Raw genomic sequence first — 23,135 nt, 5'->3', positions numbered from 1 at the left:
GTAATCGCCCTCGATTACGCCTGCAAAATAGACAGAGGCCATAAACTGTCTTAGCAGACATCAACTGTTAGTACCGACGCACTAGGAACACACATCTAGCACATGTACCAATCGACAATCACATCACAAGACATCACAGGACATCACATGACAAATCACATTCAAAATTCATTTCGATCTTAGACCATGATTAATCGGCAATGTATTTAGCAATCGCATCTAGGTCCTATCGAGATCTTTCAGACCGAAATGTTGCAGTCATTTTGTCTATCAGTTCTTACACTTAAATAAGTCAAGAACAAGTCAGTATTATATTATCGAGAGTTCCAGTTCATAAAGTCCTTACAGTAGAATACTGTCGGCTCACAGTATCCCTGAAACTCAAAAAAACATCCGTGACTTTAGTATCAAAAATCGAGGCAATTTGCTGACAAAGGAGCGGAGCGACTCCCCTCTTGTGCATACCCGCTGCACCAGATTCCGCCCAAGCTGAGTTCGGGGTTCCATTTAGAATAGACTATGCTAAACCAAATGCTTCAAGGTCACAATCTCAAGAGTATCTACTAGGTCCTCCTCCTCCATTCACTTCGCATCCAATGCGGAGTAGGTCTTGAATTTAACCAAGAACCGTCTTATCGCTTTACCTTCTATCTTTCTAAGCTAATATCTGTTTTAGAACGAGTATCTGCTCGTTTTCCTCCACTTTGGGTTGCTCACCTCGCTCCCCATCATCGGGCACATCACCTTCAAAAGGCTTCAAAACATTGTGAATTCTCCAAGTATCGGGTAGCTTCAGTCCAAAGGAGACATCATTTATCTTGCCGAAAAATCTGGAAAGGTCCATAGTATCTTATGCTAAGCTTTCGAAAAAGCCGCTCCTTTCACTTTTTCTTTTTCAGGCGTGCCTTCTCAGAACGTAAGAGCACCCAATCGTTCTCCTTCAATTTCAAATCGCGACGATGTCGATCTGCTGCCTTTTTCTGAGATTTCTCCAAAGCCTTCTGGACCAAGTCCAAGTCCCTCGTGAATTAGTCGGCTTCAAAGAAAAATCTTATCTTTCGTGCTAAGAAAGGGTGGAACCTTCGTAGCAAATTCAATAATCTCAAATGGCACCTTCCCCATCAAAGAGTTGATCGTGTTTCTGTAGGCATATTCAACCAAAGGTAAAAACCTTTCCCATGTAGTCTTCAAATCTAACGAAAAAGACTTCAACAAATCCACTACAACTGAATTCTAATCTCAGATTGCTCATCTGTCTGCGGGTGGAAAGATGACGAGAACTGCAACTGCGTGCCAAGATCTCCCAAATAGCCTTCCAAACCAAACTCGTGAATCTGGGTTCCTTGTAAGAGACAATCGTCTCACGCATGCCATGTAATCTGAAGATCTGGGCCACAAACAGTCTCGCTAACTGATCCGGCTTGACTGTTTTCTTCGCCGGAATGAAATGAGCTTGCTTGCTAAATCTGTCAATAACAGTCCAGATACCATCATGACCACTCTGTGTTCTTGGGAGATCAAAAATAAAATCCATTGCAATACTTTCTCAAGGATGGGTGGGTATGGGCAAAGGCTGTAACAATCCCTGTGCTTTATGCCTGTGGCATACCAAGCAACGCGTACAAAATCGTCCACGTCCTTCTTGAGTCTCGACCAAAAGAAGTATCTCTCTACGCCTTTCAAGGTGGTAGCAATGCCGCGGTGACCCGTAAAAGGTGGATAGTGGCATTCGGTCATAACCTTTTCCCTCAACGGCTGTGTAACGCACAACATGGTTTTCTTCATCAAGTAGCCATCCCGAATGAAAATATCTTCAAAATCTATATCTGTGGCATACTAATTAACCATATCCTCGAAGCTCCTATGATACATCGCTCAAATAGCCAGAACCAACGGCTTCCGGGACAAAGCATCTGCCACCAAATTCTTCTGTCCCTCCACATGGACAATCTGGAAGTGAAATTGTGACAAGATGTTCGCCCACCGCATCTGCTTTTCCGATAGGCAGCTTCAGTGACAAGAAGTAGCGTAAACTCTGATCGTCTGTAAAGACAATAAAATCTGTTTCGAGTAGGTAATGTCGCCACCGAAGAGCATGGATAACCGCCAAAAGCTCTGTCATAAATCTGTGTTGTTAATTCCGACCTTGAAAACAATCGGCTTTCATAGACAATGACATGGCCTTCTTGCATTAAGACCGCACCCAAACTACGACCACAGGCATCACAATATACTTCAAATGACTTCTGCAAGTCCGGCAAAGTCAAAACTGGTCCTGTAGTCAATTTCTCTTTCAATGTCTAAAAGGCAGTCACCTCTATGGATCCCCACGAGAAAAGGACTTCTTTTTGTGACAACATATGCAGAGGGGAAGCGACCTCTGCAAACTTCCTAATGTACTGCCTATAGTACGAACACAAGCCCAAGAAGCTTCATGGGCATTCTTCAAATCGGGCCAATCACGGATAGTCTCTATCTTGGCCGGGTCCATCTACACTCCTGCTGTTGAGACAATGTGTCCCAAAAAGTGTATCTCAGGTAGGAAAAAATTCACTTTTCTTCGCATTAATCACCAACTTGTGATCTCGTAATACCTGAAAGACCTGTTGCAGATGTTTTCTATGTTCTGCCTCATCCTTGGGGAAAACAATGATGTCGTCAAAGGAAGTGCCAAAAAATAGTCTATACTCTCGAAAAATTTTGTCCATCATCCGGTTAAATGTCGCAGGAGCATTGGTTAGGCCACAAGGCATCACCAAAAACTCAAATAACCCAAAAGTCGTCCGAAAAACTATCTTGTAGACATCTCCCGACGTGATTCGGATCTAATGATATCCGCTCTTCAAATCGATCCTGCTAAAACACGAGGATCCCTGTAGTCGGTCAAGAATACAATCGATCCTAGGAATTAGGAATCTATTCTTGACGGTGATTTTATTGAGAGCTCTATAATTGATGCACATTCTCCAAGATCCGTCTTTCTTCAAAACCAACAACACCAAAGAGCAGTAAGATGAAGTACTCAGTTGGATAAGACTTCCAAGAGGTCTTTCACTTCGTTCATAATTTCTTCATTCTGGGCTCGGCTCACACGATAAGGTGGCCGGTTCGGTGGTGTACTTCCAGGTATCAGATCAATGGTATGATCCTCAGGACGAGCTGGTGGCAACTCGCTTGGGAGACCCTCTGAAAAGCAATCGGCATGAGTGTGGAGAAAATCTTGGCGTTCTTTATCAAGGTCAAAACATATTCGACCTTCAATCATCATTCAGTTGTCTCCAGAAAATCGAGAAGCTGAATTTCATCAAGTACAATCTCTGTGCCCTTCATTTGTCAAAGTAGCTTTCTCAGCCCGATAGTCAACCATGGTATTGTTCTTATGGTACCAAGCGATTTTGAGGACGTCAGAACCTCCCAAAGGCGTTACGTAGAAGTCCTCGTGCCTAAACATCCCTGACATTGCAAACGAAGTATGCCAATGATCAGTGTAATGGCATCATCCCATCCAAGTGCCGCTAGAACTTCCTCCGACTGTGGCCTCAGCCTGTCGAGAGTAATCCCAAATCAAGCCGCCAATTCAAGTGAAAAGAAATTGGCCTTGGCTCCTCCATCAACGAAAATGAGGGCTTCCTGTTCTTTCACTTTGCCCTAGGTGCCACAAAGTTTGTACTTTTGTTTATCTGATGCAGTTCGGGCCCCACGCAATGTGGTACCAGTTCTGTTTTCATCTGCCTTTTCTACCACATTCCTCTACTGCTGTAGAACTCTTTGGCCTGTTTGCAGTCTGTTCTTGATGTGCCCTTTTGGGGCACTTTGCAGAGATGTGCCCATGTTCCCCGCATCCAAAACACTTCTCCTCTTTGAGATAGATAACCCTTTCTCTAAGAGTCTGTAGGGGACTTGTATCTTTCTTTTATTTGTTATGGGAACTCTTTGTCTTTCTACTTTCATTGGGAGAGGTTTGTTGGGTTCTCTGAGTCAAGATCTCATCAGTGGGGTAAGTCAAATTTCCCGAATGTATCGCAAAACCCCGTTTCACATGACCCATCAATTCTTCAAAAAAATTTAACTTATGTTCCAAGCGGTAGTCTTGGATCTCTCTAGGAAGTCCGTAGCAAAACCGCTCAATCTGTTCCTTAAAGAAGACCTTCGTAAATGAAGAGGCTGGTAGAAAAGAGTTCCAAAATCGCTCGCAATAAGCATCCAAAGAATCTCCCTTGGTCATCCGAAGATGATTCCAAGCAGTTCGTATATCTCGTTTGTACTCCCGAGTCAGCCAAGAAGAAATAAAAAAGCCTTTCAACCATTTAACCGGAGCTTCCTTTCTTAGTAGAAGAGTGAACCACCAAGTTCGAGCATCACGGAACCCAGAAAAGGATTCAAATCGAGAGTCCACCTTCTTTAAATTCTTTTTCTTGCTTTTATCTTCGAGGAAGTCATATTGGTTGGCTTTACAGAAATTCTTCTTCTTTGCATAAAATCTATGATCGTCGGAGTCCAAACTATCCGAAGATGACGCCTCTGTAGAATTGTCAAAAACTGGACAAAACTTAGGCTTCTTTGACTTTTTCTTGCCCTTTCGGAAGCCTTGCTTTTTGCTGCGCTTGTCCATGTCTTTCTGCGAGTACAGTTTCTGCACTCATCTGTCTTTTCGACTTTACTCCCTACCTGAGAGGAGAAGCAATGGCCACACGCCATCTCCAGTAAATCTTATTAATCCGGTAATTCTTCAGGTGTATTACCAATCTCGGGTCCTTGGAGTACTTAATCAATCTGTTCACACATATGCCAATCTGCAGTTGACGTTTGTACTCCTTTTCTGGCAAACTTGTCCGAAAAAAATTGCCCAAATCTTCATTCTTTTCTCCGGATCTTCAACTTTTCTTTGCCTTCCCACTGAGAGGTGTCATCTCTATCGAATTCTTCACGAGAACCCATGTGTAATCTGGGATTCTTAATGGCTTTATGCCAGGTAAGACAGAGTGATGAAGACGGGAGCGCACCTGATGCGCGATGTATGAAGGGTGGGGGTGGCTAATAAGCCCAATGTCGGGGCAGGAAATTTTTTTCCCAAAAGCTATGTGCGTTGTAAAAAGGATCGGATCCTCCGTAGAAGAAGAATCTTTCTGCGCTCTGCTACCACTGTAACAGACTTGGACACTCCAAGATTCTACCGCGACACAGCACAAATTCACTTCAAAACAATTCACAATTGATTCGACACGGCCCGGCGGAGTTCCGTGCCAAGAGGTATTGGCCCCAAAGACTAGCGCCCCTTTCGGTATTTCTTTTTCTATTAATCACCGAGCTAAGTACAACTCTCGCCATTGCTCGCTCTTAGACTCTGCGTCCAGATGCTCTGCAGAGGGAGCTCCCTTGGGTTCATTATAAAGGTTACAAGGGATGCTAAAAGCAGAGCCCCAAAAGCTTCAAAATCAAAAGCCTAAAATAAAGCAATTTTATCTCACAAGCTTTGTAAAATAAAGTAACTTGCATAGAATTTTTCCCATCAAGCTTTGCGTAGAAATTTCCCTGTTGTTTCTCGTTGCAAAAAAGGTGGAATTTCCGTACTACCTTCCAACGCTTTTTGCGGCGTGATTTACGGGGGTCCGCACGGTAGTGCCACGTCAGCTTGCAATTTGAAATCTGCCACGTCACCATTTCGGCTAGCTTTTCCGAGGAGGGGGTGTGGTGCGTACCCGGCCCATCACTGTCCTGTAAAGAGCCAGAATACCCGATATCAGCCCTGTAGGCACACCCATGTCCTGTAGTCTGCGTATAAGTCCGACTCTCGGCATTGTGTCAAAAGCTTTGCGAAAATCCACAAAGCTACAAGAGATCCTCTTGCCATGGTGTCTGCCTGACCAATAATAGCTCTGAGTGTCAGGATCTGGTCAAGAGTAGAGAAACCTCTCCTGAAACCTGCTTGCCCTGGTGCTCGTATGCCCTCTCGCTCTGCCCATCTACTCAGCTCCTACTCAAGAACGGATGCATACAGCCTAGCTAATGTGTGACCAACCATGATGGTGCGATAATTCCCGGGAATCATGGGATCTCTTGACTTGAAAATAGGCACAATCGTAGACATACTCCAAGTCTCAAGGAAGCCTTCATACATGGCTCGATTAAACATCATAGCCAGGAGCTCTGCAAGCATATCTCTAGCATGAATGAAGTGCTCTGCTACAAGACCATCATGATCATGTGCTCTCCTTGTCTTCATCCTGTCAATGGCTTTCCTTACCCTCTCGGCATAAAGAAAGAACATGTCTCCAGGCATGTCTCTAGTGGGTCCGACAGAGGTGGTTGCCCAGGTGCTGTGTAGAAAGATGTGGCATATTCCCCCCATGTCTCAATAGAGGTGACTGTTGGTGGTGGTGAATACTCATGGAATAGCCTCCATGCTTCGCCTAAGTCCTGACTTATAAATAACTGACACAAATCCCGCTCTAGCTGAGATAGATAAGCCTTTTTCTTTCGTCGCACTAGGCGGCAAAAGATAATCCGTGACTGTCTATGTGTGGTAATACCCATGAGCACTTTCCTCTATGATTTGATCCTCGTCTCTCTACACTCCTCATCATACCAGCTGCTCCTAGATCGTCTCCGTGTAGGCTGGTTGTGGGGGTATGCCTCTGATGCTCCATCTCTATTAGTATCTGAGTGAGTTCATCCAGTTGCCGTCCCGGCTCCTGGTGCATAGCTGCCTATATATCTCATCCATATACACCGAATCCGTCTCCCTCATGAAGGTATACCAAGTGTGTGTGGGGACCTCTTCTAATGGAGCTGTGCTGAAATGAAACGTCAAGATGAAAGACAAGATAGCATGATCAACTGCTACTCCAACTGGCCTAGTGTCCACCATGAAATCATGAAAGAATGGAATGAGACCTGGCTGGGCCATAACATAATCCACAATGTTGGCACCATGTCGGTGTGGAAAGCAAGTAAAACCTCCGGCTGTCGAAAATCTTTGTAGGCCATTCAAAATGGCCAATCTATGTGTGGTTCCCATATCTATCAAGTATCTACCATACTCAGTGTATTCCTCATCTTGTGATAGTCTGGATAGACCCATCTCTGTAACGTCCAGCTCCCTAAGCATCTCCCCGGAAGTATCATAAAATATTGTTTGGTGGTGGGCAGTCCTAGCATTGAAATCCCCTAGTATGATAATGTCACCATCCTTGGAAAACTCCCATATGTCATTATCTAAAATAGCAAAGGGGGATTGTCCTCTAGGTGATGCATATACTGACGTACTAGGAGGAAAGTAACAAATAGTAATGTAGAGGTGTCTGCCCATCCCTGCCCTAAGCCTCACCCACATGTACCTAGCATGTTCATCCTTGCGCGCAATGCATATCAATGGCTGCAACTTCTCCCTGAATAAAACTGCCACTCCCCATGAGCCCCTCCTCGATGCTCCGATCTGGTCTCCTATCTGCAAGCTGTCTCCCATCTATATCCGCTCACCTGTGGCATGGATTGCCCAGGGGCTTCATACGTCTCAGAGTAGAAAATGGTCTCTCCCTGTGAAGCAGGCCCCTACATCAAGATTGAGTGACCCACTACAATTCGATGTTTCTATCTTTAGTGTGGTCCCATAGGTCTCGCACCGTCATGCAGGACGTCGCTCCAATAACACCACCTTTCCATCCCTGTAAAAAGCAATCTTCCCCTTTTCCCTTGTTGCTCTAATTTCCGGCATTACTTCTTGCATATAAGCAATCTGCGAGAGGATGAGGTCATCTCCAAGAACTTTAGAGTCGGTCTCTTCTTCAAGAAGTCCTTCGCTTCCATGGAGGGGAAGCGGAGAATAAGTGCCCTTTCCTTCGAGGTTTCTCCGTTACTCCCACTTTTCTTAGTGCCCACTCTCCAAGCCCTCGTATGCGTCTGCTCGCTGACCCCCACCAGAGTCATGAGTTCTTTCACCTCTTCATCCACATTATCTTGGTCTTTGAGGCCACATATCCTTACGTGTAAAGCCCGCACACGTCTGCTTTGCTCCTCTTCTAGAGTTAAGTTGATGGTTGGTGTGGGAATGGGGGTTATCTCCTTGCCTTTCCCTTTTTGACAATCTCAATCCATTTTTCGGCCTTTTCTGCTTTTTGTTGTGTCTTTGTGATGACATCTACCCACAAGGTCGTCATTTCTTTCTATTGCTCCCCACCTTCTTTGATGGCCCGCACTTGTTCCTTAATCGTGTTAAGCTCTTCAATTACTGAGGGTTGAAGCTCTCCTCTTCGAGGAAATTTTGCAATTGCACCTCTGCAAGCTCTTTCTTGAGTAGTGCGATCTCCTCATCTTGGGCCTTCACGCGATCCTCGATTGTATGTAACGTGCTTTCCTGTGCTGCCACGCGCGCGTCGAGTACATTAATAGTACCTAGGAGGTGGCGATTGATCTTGCTGATGGACTTGCTCAATTATTTTTTGCATTTTTGGATGGCATCTTCCACCAGGTCATCCTTGCCATTCTGCTTTCTCATAGTTGAAAGGCAGCAACACAGAGGGGTACAGAAGTGAAGAAGAGGTTTTACAGGCCATGCCCTTGTACTTCCCCTCCTCCATAGCTGCCCTCTCCCTGAGCTCTGATACCAGTGTAAGACTGAGGCAACTGCCGTGAGAATACATCTGCCCAACCACCCTTTAAATAGGCCCTTGGCCTCCGTATTTGGTATTCCCCTATCCACCGTTAGGCAGCTGGCCCTTGGCCTCGGTCCGTGACCCCCCTGGGTTTGCCCTTGGCCTGACATACTAGGTTATACACGGGATTCTCTATTTACTCTCTTGAGAGTATCCAACTGTCAATTGTCTCACAGAAAGCACGTTTTTAGGTGGATGCAATGGCAAGTGTGCTCAGTGCATATTACGCCTCCTTGAGAACCTCGAGCAATGCCTAGGCAATGGTTTTAGACACCATTTTAAGTTGAAGATTGATATGTTTTCTATGTACCGAGTTGTGAGTATCCTTTGGATTTACCAAGTTGGCAGCTTGTCTAGTTGGACTGGTCATGACAGCAGGTATGTTCAGTGCAGTTTACGTCTCCTTTAGACCCACAACTTTTAGACAGCATTGTATTTGTCAATTCATATGTTCCTTTTCATAAAGTTGAAAATTCATCTGTGGGGGCGAATTTTTTTCACCCCTACCTTCCACATCTGCAATTATAAGGGAATACACCCTCAATTAGGCTCCTTTCTTTTATATCGATTTATCAGAGAGACGATCAACATGATACCATCAGCCTTGAGGCAAAATCGTGACACATGTTGAGATACTCAGCACTACTGCTGCTATAACTAGATTGTTTCATATGGAAGCCTCATTGTTTCTCTCACAGATTAAAAAATACCCTTCATATCTAGAACTTGATATAGTATATGGGCAAAGCTTGTAGATACTTTGAGGAGTCACAAGCAGTCATCCACGACAGCTCAGGATCTCAAAGCTCAGCTCTTTGGCCTAGAGGATGCTCATCAACATGTCTTGTGTCAGAATGACAGGAAAACAACATCTGTGTTCAAGAACGAGATCGCTGAAATTGGAGGAGCATAAAAGAGCAATAGAAGATTAAAATATAGTTAAGACCTTGAACAATAAAGCTCGATGCCGGCAAAGACCCACTGAGAGGCTGCCTACAGGGATCACCAAACAGCTGAAACATTCCCTCAACAAACTGCTGCTAGCTCTCCAACGAGATAACAATTCTGCATCTTCTGAATTTGCTGCTCCTCTTCACATAGCAGATTGACATTCATCACAAATTAAAACTCATATAAAAACTCCAATACAAGAAGCCCCTACACCTCATTTAAATGTTGACCGAAGATACTCACCCCATAAGACTGCATACAAGCTTTCCAACAGACTCTGCAAGATCGCTGACAGAAACGCTTCTAGATGAAAGTGCCCGTGCCTTATTTTCCAAGTCTCGCAAGTGTGGGTCTCCACGTTTATCAAACAAAACCACTTCTATGGAAGTATCACAGGGGTCCACCTTCCGTAGAACATCCAAAGAGGGCAAGCGTCCAACCTCCTTTGTCTCATTGCAAAGGGCCCATATGTGAGGATTCATTCCTGAGATCTGATAAAATCCATCTGCAATCTTGTCACTGTAGCCTAGGCTTCCATTAACCTGAAAAGCAATAGAATTGTGAGGAAAATTCCGTCAACATAATGACAGAACTGTACACAAGCTGACAATATGCAAAGAATGTGTCTGAGTCAACCATAAGTAGGAAAATTGTAAAAATGCATTTTTTTCTGAAATGTAGGAACAGAGAGCTTTTTTAACTATATTAACGTCTCAAAGAGGCCAGAGTGGCCTCCGAGATCAAAACCATACATACAAAGAAAAGCTACCCCACAAGGAAAATAGAAACTTCAGCCTACAGCTAAAATGCTAAAAATTGTGTATCTAAAAGTATGCCTGATCCCAAACTGTACAAGAAATTATTAAAAATCTCTCTGTTTGGGTGTTTTTCTCAGGGGAAGAAGTTCCTGCATGATTGGGATGCCTTGGATTCATCGCCCTGTGGCAGCTCTGATCTGCATATGGAGAGGGTGTCTAGGCCTCCTCCCAGGTGGGGCGCGGGTGTCTCGCCCAGCTGAGCGCCACTGCTCTATCAAGAACAATACCTCTAGAAGATGAAGTCTCCCAATGTTGTGTCCCTGTTGATGTCGGTGAAGCTTGTGCGGTATCAGCAGTTGTACTCAAAAGTGTGGCGAGATGAAGAAATTAGTGATCATAATATGCCTAGAAGCCCTGGCTGGTGAGCCCCTATTATAGTTGTCCAATGTCTTTGAAGTTCCAAGAGAAAAGACCCAAAATGTCTCTAAACCTCACACTGCATGACTGGCCCAAAACCCTCCCAAAACAAGCAAGGGTATCTCCTTGGGCTATCATAGTACATCATCCATCTGCAGAAGTAATGCCCCTCCATTTCTAGCTCTCTCTCTGACAGAAATGGCATATCTGATCCTGTCTCTATTCCTCCCGTCTACCTGTGTCCATCCTCAACTAATGAGATGAGGTACGGATCTGGCCAATAGCTGTTTGTAATCCATGTGATAGCAGGGTATCCATGTAGGTAGGTCGTATGATGAGTGTATATGTTGAGAGCTGAGAAAAGTGACTCTAGTGATGTGGCCTCCTCATGTCATGAGGGAAATTGGGTCTTATCCAAATTCTCTCTATATCCTATCTCAATGTCTGCTAAAATTCCTGCTTTAGCTTTAATTTTCTGAGCCTAAGATTTACTGTGTAAGAAATCCACAGAAATGTTCAAACTTCAAAGACGCCTATCTCCTGGTGTGTACAATACTGTACACATGGCCATGGAAAAGTGGAAGGCTTAGGCCACAATAAGTTGTACATCAAGGTGGCTTATGTGATGAATAGAGTAGAAACAACCAAGGTGAAGTGTACCGCCACTCTATCTGACCTCTGCTAAAAATAAAGCACGAATTTGATATGCACCGACCTCAAGAAAAACATGTCGCCGCTCCCTGCTGACCTAGAGGTACCAACTGATGTATTCCACTGACTCCAAAGAGAGTGGATAATGTCAAGCCAAATTCTGGTGAGCACCTCCTGTAAGCCCAATGGTGCTGCGCTAAGAACGTGGAGGCAATGAGCCTTCCAATCGTTCTACGAGGTGATGCTGATTATCGTGCAAATATCATGTCTCTGAATTGTGGATCGCCCTGTCCAGTTATCACGGGGATCATGCCCAAAGTGCCACGGAAATATCCATCTTCTGTCAGCATGAACACCAGATCAATGTCAGAACCCCCATAAAACAAATGCTCTCCAGGTAGGTGCATGAGCCAAGATACTGCACCAAGCCAAATATGGCAGAACACCAGATCAATGTCAGAACCCCCATAAAACAAATGCTCTCCAAGAAGGTGCATGAACCAAGATACTGCACCCCAAGTGACAAAGCGAAATTGTACACCATATCTGCTCAACAAAAGTGCACACGCTCTCCTAACAGCATAGGAGCCATGGCAGATCCATAAACAATGACATGGTGACTCAACAATCTGAAATATACATCTTATTAATCTGGAATCATGTCCCATGGAAGCAACCCATGTCCCCCAAATGAACTAGCAACCATAGGAAATAAGAGATCCATCTAGCTATATGCAGGTCCCAGAGTGGTGACCAGTACTGTCTCAGATATGCATGTGAAAGACCTCCTGTAACCAACTCTACAACCGAGTAGCCCACCAAGCTAGAGCAATGCGCCCAACCCAGACTGTAGACTCAAAAAAAGACCATGGAGCCTGGCCATGCTGCATTGAAGGCTACTACCATTGCCATGGGTCCCAATAAATCTGGAGATCGATCTCCCCTCTTATTTCCATAACCGCCAGGATAAAGCCTCCTCTGTTAGAAAATAAGGGTCCACAGAGTGTCTCTTTCCCTTGGCACCCACCACTCTGACTGCTATATGGGGCCCTGGATCTCCTCACAGAAAAGGATGCAAAAATGACAAGAAACCGTCCTGCCAGTAAAAAGTAGTTGAAGGTGCTTAACTAAGATGGGAATCCTCTTCTCATCAAAGTAAGCCCAGCAACCCACACGCTCAAGCATAGTGGCAGCACCTTGAAGGCCTGGTCCCACCTCTATCTCAACTATCCTTTAGCTCACTCCTCTATCAATATCAAACCGCTCTGCCATCTGATATGCTGGTAAGAGTTTGGCCGCCTCACACCAAGAAAGCATAGATCGTGCTTATCTAGAATCCAAAATGGCCCATGCAATGAGCTTCCTCTCCCCCGATTGTCTCCAAAACAAGAGAGTTCCGTAGAAGGGGTTGTCTCACTATCTCCTCCTTGCAACGGGGTGGCATCCTAATCAAGTTTCTCCTCACAGAAATCCAGACCTATATGATAGAATGCATAAAAGGAGGCTGTCACAAACTTGGGCACCCAAGTCAAGAATCTATCGCGACATGAGAGAGAGAATCACTTAAAATACTTCACAACTTTTCGATTTGGTCAACACGGCCCAGCGTAGTTCCGTGCCCAGAAGATTGGCCCCAAAGACTGGTGCCCCTTTCGGTATTTCTTTTATATTAATCTTTAAGAAAAGTACAACTCCCGAAGGATTCTCTGCTCTCAATTGTGCGTCCAAATGCTCTCAAGAGTGAGGCCCTTAGGGCTCTTTTATACTTACAAGGGATGCCCAAAAGCAGAGCCCCAAAAGCAGTTAAACTCAAAAGCACACTGTCCCAAAAGCAACTGGTCTTGAAAAACTATAAAAAAGCATCAGCGCAAATTGCGGAAATCCGTACAGCCCTACCACGTCAGCAACCATCGTGAAACACGGAAATCCGTACAATCTGCCACGTCAGCATGTCAATGCAAAACTCGAATCCATACTGCTGCCAGCCTGTCCGTACAGCTCTCTGCCACGTCATCAAGTCTGCCCGTGGGTGGTCATGCCACGTCATCAGTTTGTCACATATCCCCCTCTTGAAAGAATTGTAATCGCTCGATTACGCCAGCAAAACAGACAGAGGCCATAAACTGTCTTAGTAGACACTGATTGTTAGTACTGACACACTAGACACGACACATCTAGCACTTGTACAAATCGACACTCACATCACAGGGCATCACTCGACATCACATGACAAATCACAGAGAAAAAAAAAATCCAAATCTCAGACCATGACTGCCAGCAACATATTTAGTAATCGCATCTAAATCTATTCCGGACCTCGCTGATGTCGGATTAACTAATCCCATATTGCGACCATGTCTATAGAGATTTTCGACTCAAGCACTGTCGTGTGCAAGTAGTCATTCGCCTCAAGCACTGTCGTATGCGAGAATCCTTTGCCTCAAGCATTATCGTGTGCAAGAATTATTTTCGGAGATCCCAATCCATCACTAAGTTCATAATGAACAGAGTGGTCCAGTCATTCATTCCATTGAATTAATCTTGATTCATGATTCGTTATCAAGTTCATTCTGGAGTTGTCATTGCTCCATAAACATCATCCTGTTATTCGTTCAGAAATAGCAGGTTCTTCCACAAAACATTAGTTTTATTCAAAATTCATGATACTTATCGTTGTCAGGCTCATTCTAGAGCGGTCAATGCTCCCAATTGCATTCATCCTCATCGATTTCACCTGTTCTCTGCACACAACTAGCAAGTTCTTCCGGACAACATTAATATCATAAATCAATAATCATCTTCGGAAATTCATGTTTTGAAGTTCTTCATTCACACACTTAGTTCATATTGAACACAGTGTTTAGTCATCTCATCCATCCAGAAGTCTTAATGCACCTAGATCCCTGTGTAGCCATCTCATCCTACAGAAACTCTTGATGCGCTCACCACAGCATCTAGTCATCTCATTCATATGGGAATCTTGACGCACTAGAATCATTCAACATACTCATCATTTATTCATTCAAATTCATCATTCTTATCTCGAACCGAAAGGATATCCGATTCATTCTTGAGTTCCATCGCTCTCGATATCACTATCTCATCATCGATTTCACCTGCAAAAGAGGCAAGGAGATGGCTCACCTCGTTGCAAAAGAGTGGATGTCAAGATCCATGCTTCCGAATCCATACAGATGCAAGTTACTTGCTCCTATTATTGGTTATCTGTAACAAACAACCAAATTGTCAGTACATCAGTATCTCTTTCAGTGTCCTTTCCAGTACCAGGTTCATCTTCTGGTCAACAATTTTGTTCCAGGTCTTCCTGCGAGTAAAGCTTCCACTCTTCTGCACTCGTCTGTCCTTTCAACTTTCCACCCCGTTCTGAGAGGAGACCCAATGGCCTTACGCCATCTCGAGTGAATCTCATCAATCAGGATATCGTTCAGGTGTTTAGCAAATCTCGGATCTCTAGAGTACTTGATCAACTTTTTCACACCCATGTCAACTTGCAGCGGACGCTGATATTCTACTTTGGCAAACTTCTCCACCAAAAATTTGCTCAAATCTTTATTCTTTTCTTCAGTTCCACTGCCAAATTTCAATTGACAGGTGTTATCTCTGTCAAATTCTCCACGCGAACCCATGTGTAATCTGGCATTCTTAATGGCTTTATGCCCTGTAAGACACAGCGATTAAGACGGAAGCAAGCACGATGTATGAAGGGTGGGAGTGGCTAATAAGCCCGGGATCTTCAATAACAATTTCTAAAATTCAAACATTGTGCCCAGGTGCTCTATCTACTCTTTGATAGGACCAGTGTGCTTTGAGAAAAACACACGCCTAATGCTCTAATATCACTGTCACAAACTTGGGCACCTCAAGTCAAGAATCTGTTGCAACACGGGAGAGAGAATCTGTCACGTGACACATCCCAACCCTATGTGTCCGTGGACAAGCTACACCACAGCAGGGTTCAGTCAGTCCAGTCAGTTTAGATTAGCAGTGATCTGGCACTTTTGTGAGTCTATTCGTAGACCGTGCATGCCCAGTCACTTAGCATAGATGCATATCCTCCGGTTGCACACAGCATGATCATCGAAATTCCCATCACAATCCATTAGCATCAGTTAGGGGAATTTTCCAGTGCAATTAGCCTATTTTCCTATTTTTGGTTATTTTCACTTATTATTTTTAAGTGACTTTCCATCATGCATAGTATTGACTAAATACCACGACATCCCCACTAACGTCGTCAGTGCCCAATAGTGGGTGTAGAACTAGGTACTAACATATGCTCCCAAACACGACACACACCACACACACACACACACACATGAGCATACACCAACACAAAGTTCAGCGTACTGAGTTTCTGTCATGACTCCGGAGATCAAGGGCAAACTCAACCATAATGAAGCCTAGTACTAAAAGAAGCATTAAATCGAAAAAATTAGCACAAAAATGAGGTAGTTGATAGGACATACGCACCGCAAAAGATTGAAAGAATTAGCACAATATCAATTGGTCGTAACTCGGACGAAAACTTCACAATGTGAAGTCTACATGTCCGCTATACGACTAAAAAATATACCTAGATGAATCCAGGATAGGCCCTGATTCACCCTTAAAAGGAAAGTGCAAGGTACAGACCCATGGTAGTCACCCACAAGACAATATAACCATCAACTCCATCATGCATAGTATTGACTAAATACCACGACATCCCCACTAACGTCGTCAGTGCCCAATAGTGGGTGTAGAACTAGGTACTAACATATGCTCCCAAACACAACACACACCACACACACACACACACATGAGCATACACCAACACAAAGTTTAGCATATTGAGTTTCCCTAATCGTGTTTTGTTGAAGAGTGACAGGAATCCCAAGAAAGAAGGGCTTGTCCAGCCTCCCCTTGTGTCTCTTTTCACTCATTGAGAGCGGACCGTGCACTTAGCGGCCGGCCACTCGACGTGAGGTGGGAAAAAGCAACCTTGGTGTGAGCGCAAGGCCGCCAAGGGGTGCGCCCGCAGAAAAGGGTAGAACTCGGGTGAAGAGAAGATCCTTCTCCAACGCGATTTGCAAGCGAAAGAAACCTCAAGAACCCCAAGAACCTAAGACCCTCAAGAACCCAAGTTCCTCGTGAACTTAAGAACCCAAGTTCCTTGTGAACTTAAGAACCTACAAGAACCCACGACTTCAGAATGATCATCACTCGAAGTGGAATGGATACTTCGCTTGGAGGTGATGAGCATGAGAGAGGCGAAGAAGAATTTTCCTCACCGGAAGGTTTTTCTGACCCTTCCCCATCTACGACATCGATTGCACTAACTCCAATGGAGGAGTTGAAGCTGTTGTTTATGGAACAGAAATTACAACACGAAGCAAGAAATGCAGCAAGAATGGCACAAATGAAACGCAGACATGCAGAAGACAAAGCAGAAAGAAAGGCTTACGAAGAACGAAGGGCAGCCATAGATCGTGAATACAAAGAAGGAATGGCAGCCATAGCGCGTGAGAGCGAGCAAGCACGCTTGGAAGAAAAAGAAAGACAAGCAGAATTTTATCGCGAGAACAAAGCACGAATGCAAGCGATGTTGCGACTCTTTTCTCAAGTGTCGACACCGATGCAAGAAATTCGGAAAAAGAAGACTTTCTCAGTCTCTTCTTCTCCAAAGCATGACACACAGGATTTGCATGATTGTGTGAAGCATGATGATGATTTGAATAACAATGATAAGCATCATGATTTGGATGCCAAAGATTTACATGAGGATTTGAATGACAATGATAAGCATGATGATTTGAATGACAAGCATGATGGATGACAAAGATAAGCATGATGATTTGAATGATATTACTAAGCATGATGATTTGGATGCCAATGACAAGCATCATGATTTGCATGATCAAGATGTGATTTCTCACAAGCATGATGAGTTGCATGAAGAAGATGTGATTGTTCACAAGGATGATGTGTTAGTTCATGCTTTTTCTAGCGAAGCTAACATCGTTGTAGATTCGATCAATCACCAAGAATCGATCTTGGCTTTCGAGTCGAGGTCCACAGATTCCCCACAAGACGATTCGATAGATCCCGAAGAAGCGATCTTGGCTCTCGAGGCTTGGTCCAAAGAACCATCACAGAAAGTATTATGTGTTCGCATGATTGATACGAACTCATTGTTCGAGTGTTTCATTCGTGAAGGTTTCCTGTATTTTAGTCAGCATCATTATGTGATCCCTTTTCCTAGGCATGACATATTGTATGTTGAGCACGTTTCTATCATGGATGAGCACAAATGTATGCGGATTGTTCATGAAAAGTTGAAAAGTTTGTATGTAAGGAAGTCGCATTCCATGTCTCTTCCTTGGCATGACACAGTTTCCGAACGAGCACATGATAGTATGAGCACCAAGCATGGGCAGTTCCATGGTGATTTGCCACAGTTGATTGATTTCGATCAACCAGAAAAGATTTGACCTCATTGTTTGCATGTGTTTGATGAGCGGGTTGTCACTCCGTCTATTTGTTCATCTACATTGCATGCACAGTCTTTAGAAAAGACAATATTTTTTTCCTTCACTTTACATGGAATAGGTATGTTCATGGTTTTGTGTTGGAGGTGGTTTCAGGAATTTTCAGCCATGGAGATTCTTGAAGACGATAGAAGCAGGATACTCGACGAAGTTGAAACATCAAAGGAGCCACAGAAGACTTTGTGTCACTTTCGGCGCGGCCCAAAGAAGCAAGCATTGCAGACCTTTATGAAGTTCAAGTACCGCTCAACCCACACAGCAAAGTGGGCCGGCGAAGAGTCCCTTCCAAGATTCCGGATGCTGTTGGCGATCTCCCTCGACGCCATACAGTTCGGTACCAGTACCTCACTTTGAAAAGGAGGCGATGTCACGTGACACATCCCAACCCTATGTGTCCGTGGACAAGCTACACCACAGCAGGGTTCAGTCAATCCAGTCAATTTAGATTAGCAGTGATCTGGCACTTTTGTGAGCTATTCGTAGACCGTGCATGCCCAGTCACTTGGCATAGATGCATATCCTCCGGTTGCACACACCATTATCATCGGAATTCCCATCACAATCCTTAGCATCAGTTAGGGGAATTTTCCAGTGCAATTAGCCTATTTTCCTATTTTTGGTTATTTTCACTTATTATTTTTAAGTGACTTTCCAACAAAAGTAGGTAGGGCAATTTTGCTAAGTTAATATATAAGCAAACCCAAGTTAGCACTTTCTGGCAGAAGAGGCAGCAGGAGCTTCCCGCTCAACAGGCAACTTCTCAGCAGTACCCCCTCAGACCACCCCTGGCGTTTTTGCATCTACACCCCAACCTGGCGTTTTCCTTCTCTAGCAGCAGAGCCATCACCTTGGCGCTTCCCCGCATCAGCCTATCGCCCTCAAGCATCTCAGATTTGCTAGCGTTTTTGTCTCCACAACCCAACGTTTCGGCAAAGGGAAAGGCAGCCCTAGCGTTAGTGAATTTCAGCCCAAACCGCATCAGATCTGCAGCATTTCCAGCCGGCAGAACCTCCAACCCTTGCAGCGTTTTTCAGCAGGTGCAAATCTGCCCTAAACGCAGCCTAGCAGGTACAAGAATTCAGCATTTTTTACCATCAGCACGACCCCCGAAAACTCAGTCATTTTCAGCCATTAAAAACAGCAAGAAAACAGTCATTTTCAGCCACGAAGACAACCCCGAATTCAGCCCTAGAAGTTCACAGATTTCAGCCTTAGCCGTCGTCATCATCGGCATAGTCCCATTGCATCAGTTCATTGCATTCGCATTGTACACCTTTGTGCAATCAAAGTTAGACCACTCTCGCCGACGAGAGTGGGGCCTTCGGAGGAGGGTTTTACAACCTCTCGGATGTCGTATTTTTCTCTCTCTCTCCTTCTCTCAGTCTCATTCACTTGCACGCACAATATCCACTCACTTTGTTCGTGATCACAGCACTCTACAAGACGGAAGGCTCTCTCCTTCCCTAAGAACTAAAAGGAACCTTGAGCAAATAAAGATCACTAATCTTGAGAAAATACAACATTCATTCCGCTGCACCTAGCAGAATCACTTAAAATACTTCACAACTTTAAAACTACAGTTCAATTTGGTCAACACGGCCCGGCGTAGTTTCGTGCCCAGAGAGATTAGCCACAAAGATTGGCGCCCCTTTCTGTATTTCTTTTATATTAATCTTTGAGCAAAGTACAACTCCCGAAGGGTCCTCTACTCTCACACTCTGCGTCTAGATGCTCTCAAGAGTGAGGTCCTTAGGGCTCATTTATTCCTACAAGGGACCGCATGCCATGTTGCCAAGGGTGTATAGCTCTATCTCCAAGCCACAAGACTACCGAAGCTAGAGTAGATTGTAGCAAAATCTTCCAAGGTTCATTGCACGGAAACAAGCCATGGACAATTAGCTTGGTAAGAAATGTGCAACTCTGCATCTCTAGACCAGTGATACCCAAGCCACCCTCTGTCTAGGGAGGATGATGGTAGACCATCTGATGCGTCATGAGTGCCATCAAAAACTCCCCAAAGAAAGTTCCTAACCAACTGTCAAAGCTGAGACGTAACTCCTGTGCACCAAGAATCCAACACAGCCAAGGAGGACCCGGTTGACAAAGAGATGTGTTGAAAGGACTAATGATATAGCTTCCTGCTCAAAGACTGCAAGACGGGGGCAGCTGAGGGAATATTTCTACTCCAACAGTAAAACCCAGGTACCTACATGTCTGTCCGGGGTGTAACCAAGTAAAACCCTCATAGACCCCCCATGTAGGCATATCATCAGGATCGCAGAATTTTCTACAAAAACAAACAACAGTTAATGGAAGGCTTTTCTACAGTTAATTGCGTCACTGTTTGTGTGTTTCTAGTGTTTGAATACTGTTTTGAGTGCTGTGAATCATAAAGACCTGCATTTATTGTTGTTGATCCTCATCATTTAATCTCCTTTTACTCCTTGATCTCTTGCTTAACGATGTAATAGCCTATCTAAACAAGTTTCGTAACTTCAAAAACTTGACGAAAACCGTGTTTGATTTTCTATGTTTTGTGTTGATGTCCTTCCTAAGCTTGTGAGGGCGAGCTAAAGAGGCATTGGGTTTGTTTTTATTGTTCCCCACATCTTTTTGGTGCGCCCACCGAGAGAGAACTTTGGTTACCTTCAATTTAGTGTTGCAATGGCATTTGTGTATCCGGAGTTCCATAGTGGTGTCAACTCATTTGTGTTTTGTGTGAGTTCACACACACACACATACACACACACACAAATGAAATGTTATATTAACGTCTTCAAAAGGCCAAAGTGACCTATAAGACCAGAAAGTTACATGTGGTGGATCTGATACAAAGTTTGAGTAACAAAAATAAGAATAAGAATAAGAATACTATGGAATCCTAAGCTGCTGGGTGTGAACTAAGCAGCTAGCTGGGTTAGCTAAATCACAGGAGCATAGCTTTGTGCAAGCAACTCGGGTTTTCCACTCTCTCATACATCCGCTACAGGAAGAACATGGCACTTAGGTGATTTCATCTACCTCCCTTGATGCTTTCTACACTCTGATTTGCATCAAACAACCCCATTAATCGATTTGCAAATTGAAAAGGAAGAGTAAGTTCTATTGAAGGAACGTCCTTAAAAAACTATGGTTTCAAAACAGGCTTTGAACACACGTGATAGGCCTTCTAAGATGCACATCAACCCTATTATATATAGTCCATTTGATTTTGTGAACACCGAACAATTGTCACTGCATAACAATGTAAGTTGTTGCTTAAACAGGCCAAAAAACCTTAGTCTTAAGCAAGAGAACATTCTGTCCCTAGCCATTGCTTTAAACCAGACCAACTTCTCTTGTTTTTCTCAAGAAATATTTAATTCAATGCATGTTGCCCTGATAAACAAGTGCATCTAAAGGGTGCATTGAAACACCATGTAAGGTTTGGTAGTCTCTGATGCTTTTTTATATATGCTCCAGCCTGGCAATGAGCATGAAATACCAATGACCGAACCGACAATAAGCCCAATGTCAAATCTGGTTGATAAGCCCAATGAACAGAGAAATTATGATGACAACCATGACCCGTTGGCTGGAAACCCACTTGCAGTCCCCTGTAAACATGGAGAACTACTTCCCAATGTCGCTATATGCTCATGAAAATCACCCTAACCTAGAGAGACTTCACACTTCAGCATGTCTCTCCAGAGTTTTTCCCCATGCACCTGGCTATGCCCTCATTTGATATTATCATGATTCTGCAGTCCTCTTCATACAGTGATTAAGCTTGAGACCAAACTGACAACAAACTTATATTTTCATGCAAATAGTAGAACACTAAAAGCACATGCAATAATGCTGTAAGGAAACTTGACAAATGCGAGCACACACAACATAGAAATCTCACCCAGAACCGTAGGGAAGTTGCCGCAGCTGAGGAATGACCCGAAGAAATGGATAGCCAGTTCTCCCGTATGTTATTCGCATTAATGTAAGGCTCCTCCGCAATTTCTGCCGTAGCCACAAGCCGAAGAGCCAATGCAAGCTGAAGATTGTAGCGTTGTTCAGTTTGCTGAGCCCATGAAGACATATCCGAAGATGTTATATTGTCGCCTATGTGATCGACTGCATAGCTATTCACTGTGGCAGCAGCAAGCTCTGCTTGGTAGCTTGATCCTGTTATAGAGGTGTTGAAGGAGATTGTTGGAGAGATGGTAGTGGAGGGCAGGTCGGTGAAAGTGCTGCTTCCTGCACTCCCTTGCCGAGCAGCATAACTAAAAGGTGTGTCGACAAGAGCGGGCCAGACTCCAGCTTTGATGAACAAGCTGTGGTCTAGAGACTGGTTTATGAGAACATTATGATCTTTGGCAGGCCCTGAGGATGATACTTGAGTCAATGCTGCTGCCTGTGCCATAGCGAGCACACTCTCACTTCTTCCTGAGCCCAATTGTGGTGCCGTATGCGTTTTGAATGTGGTTGACTGAGAGGGTGGTAAAGGTGCTGTGGTCCGTGCCATAATTGGAGCCACTATGCTCAGATTGTCGCTGCTCAAATCCAGCTCCGATGACGTATAATAGCCCTTGGATGTCACATTCAAAACGGGTGCAGATTGTTTCCAAGTACTTTGCAAACCCCAGTCCATAGAAGGTGGAGGTCTCCCTATAGAGGCTAACAAGGTTTCTGCATTCATAGTGCTGAATGAGTTAGAAGATGAAGTTGATGAAGCTCCTTCAAAGCCCGACCGGATTATCCCCAAACTTCTTGTGCTCCCTGATGAGGATGCAGGCAAAAAGCCACCCGATATAGGGACATCGACAGGCAAGGTCTCTCTGAAGCTCGCAAGCAGGTTCCCTGTCTTGGGGGGGGGCATTGATGCTTGCTGCAATCTGCTCATTACATCCATGTAGGATACATTGCTGTTGTATACAGATACAGAGGTTGGAGCCTGATCGGGGGGCCTGCTCGAATCCACTCGACTGCCACGTACGTGCATCTTCTTTGCTTCTCAATTGATCGGAAGCCAAGTCTTGGTTTTCACCATGCAGAGAGATGATGATTTGTCGGCCTGACACTTTGATGGGCATTGGCAGCAAGAAGACAGGCGAACTGGGCGACACCGCTTGGCCAGCTTGTGTGTGTGTGTGTGTGTGTGTGTGTGTCGCGGGGGGGGGGGGGGG

The 23,135-nt window shown here is 44.4% G+C and overlaps 1 pseudogene across 1 annotated transcript in view; it reads right to left on the bottom strand.

Moving 5' to 3' along the window:
- The window catches only part of LOC147439354 (serine/threonine-protein kinase CTR1-like), a 119,177-nt pseudogene extending 96,042 nt beyond the window's left edge, over positions 1-23,135 (bottom strand). The window contains exons 1-3 of the transcript XR_015184578.1: positions 21,866-23,135; positions 9,846-10,144; positions 9,598-9,742 (exon numbers count right to left, since the gene is read on the bottom strand). The product of XR_015184578.1 is annotated as a serine/threonine-protein kinase CTR1-like (transcript). The remainder of the gene's footprint in view (positions 1-9,597; positions 9,743-9,845; positions 10,145-21,865) is intronic.

This window comes from Adiantum capillus-veneris, chromosome 16 (genome assembly GCF_014529385.1).
Source record: "Adiantum capillus-veneris isolate H3 chromosome 16, ASM1452938v2, whole genome shotgun sequence".
Classification (NCBI taxonomy): Eukaryota; Viridiplantae; Streptophyta; class Polypodiopsida; order Polypodiales; family Pteridaceae; genus Adiantum; species Adiantum capillus-veneris.
This window is presented reverse-complemented; position numbering and strand designations above follow the sequence as displayed.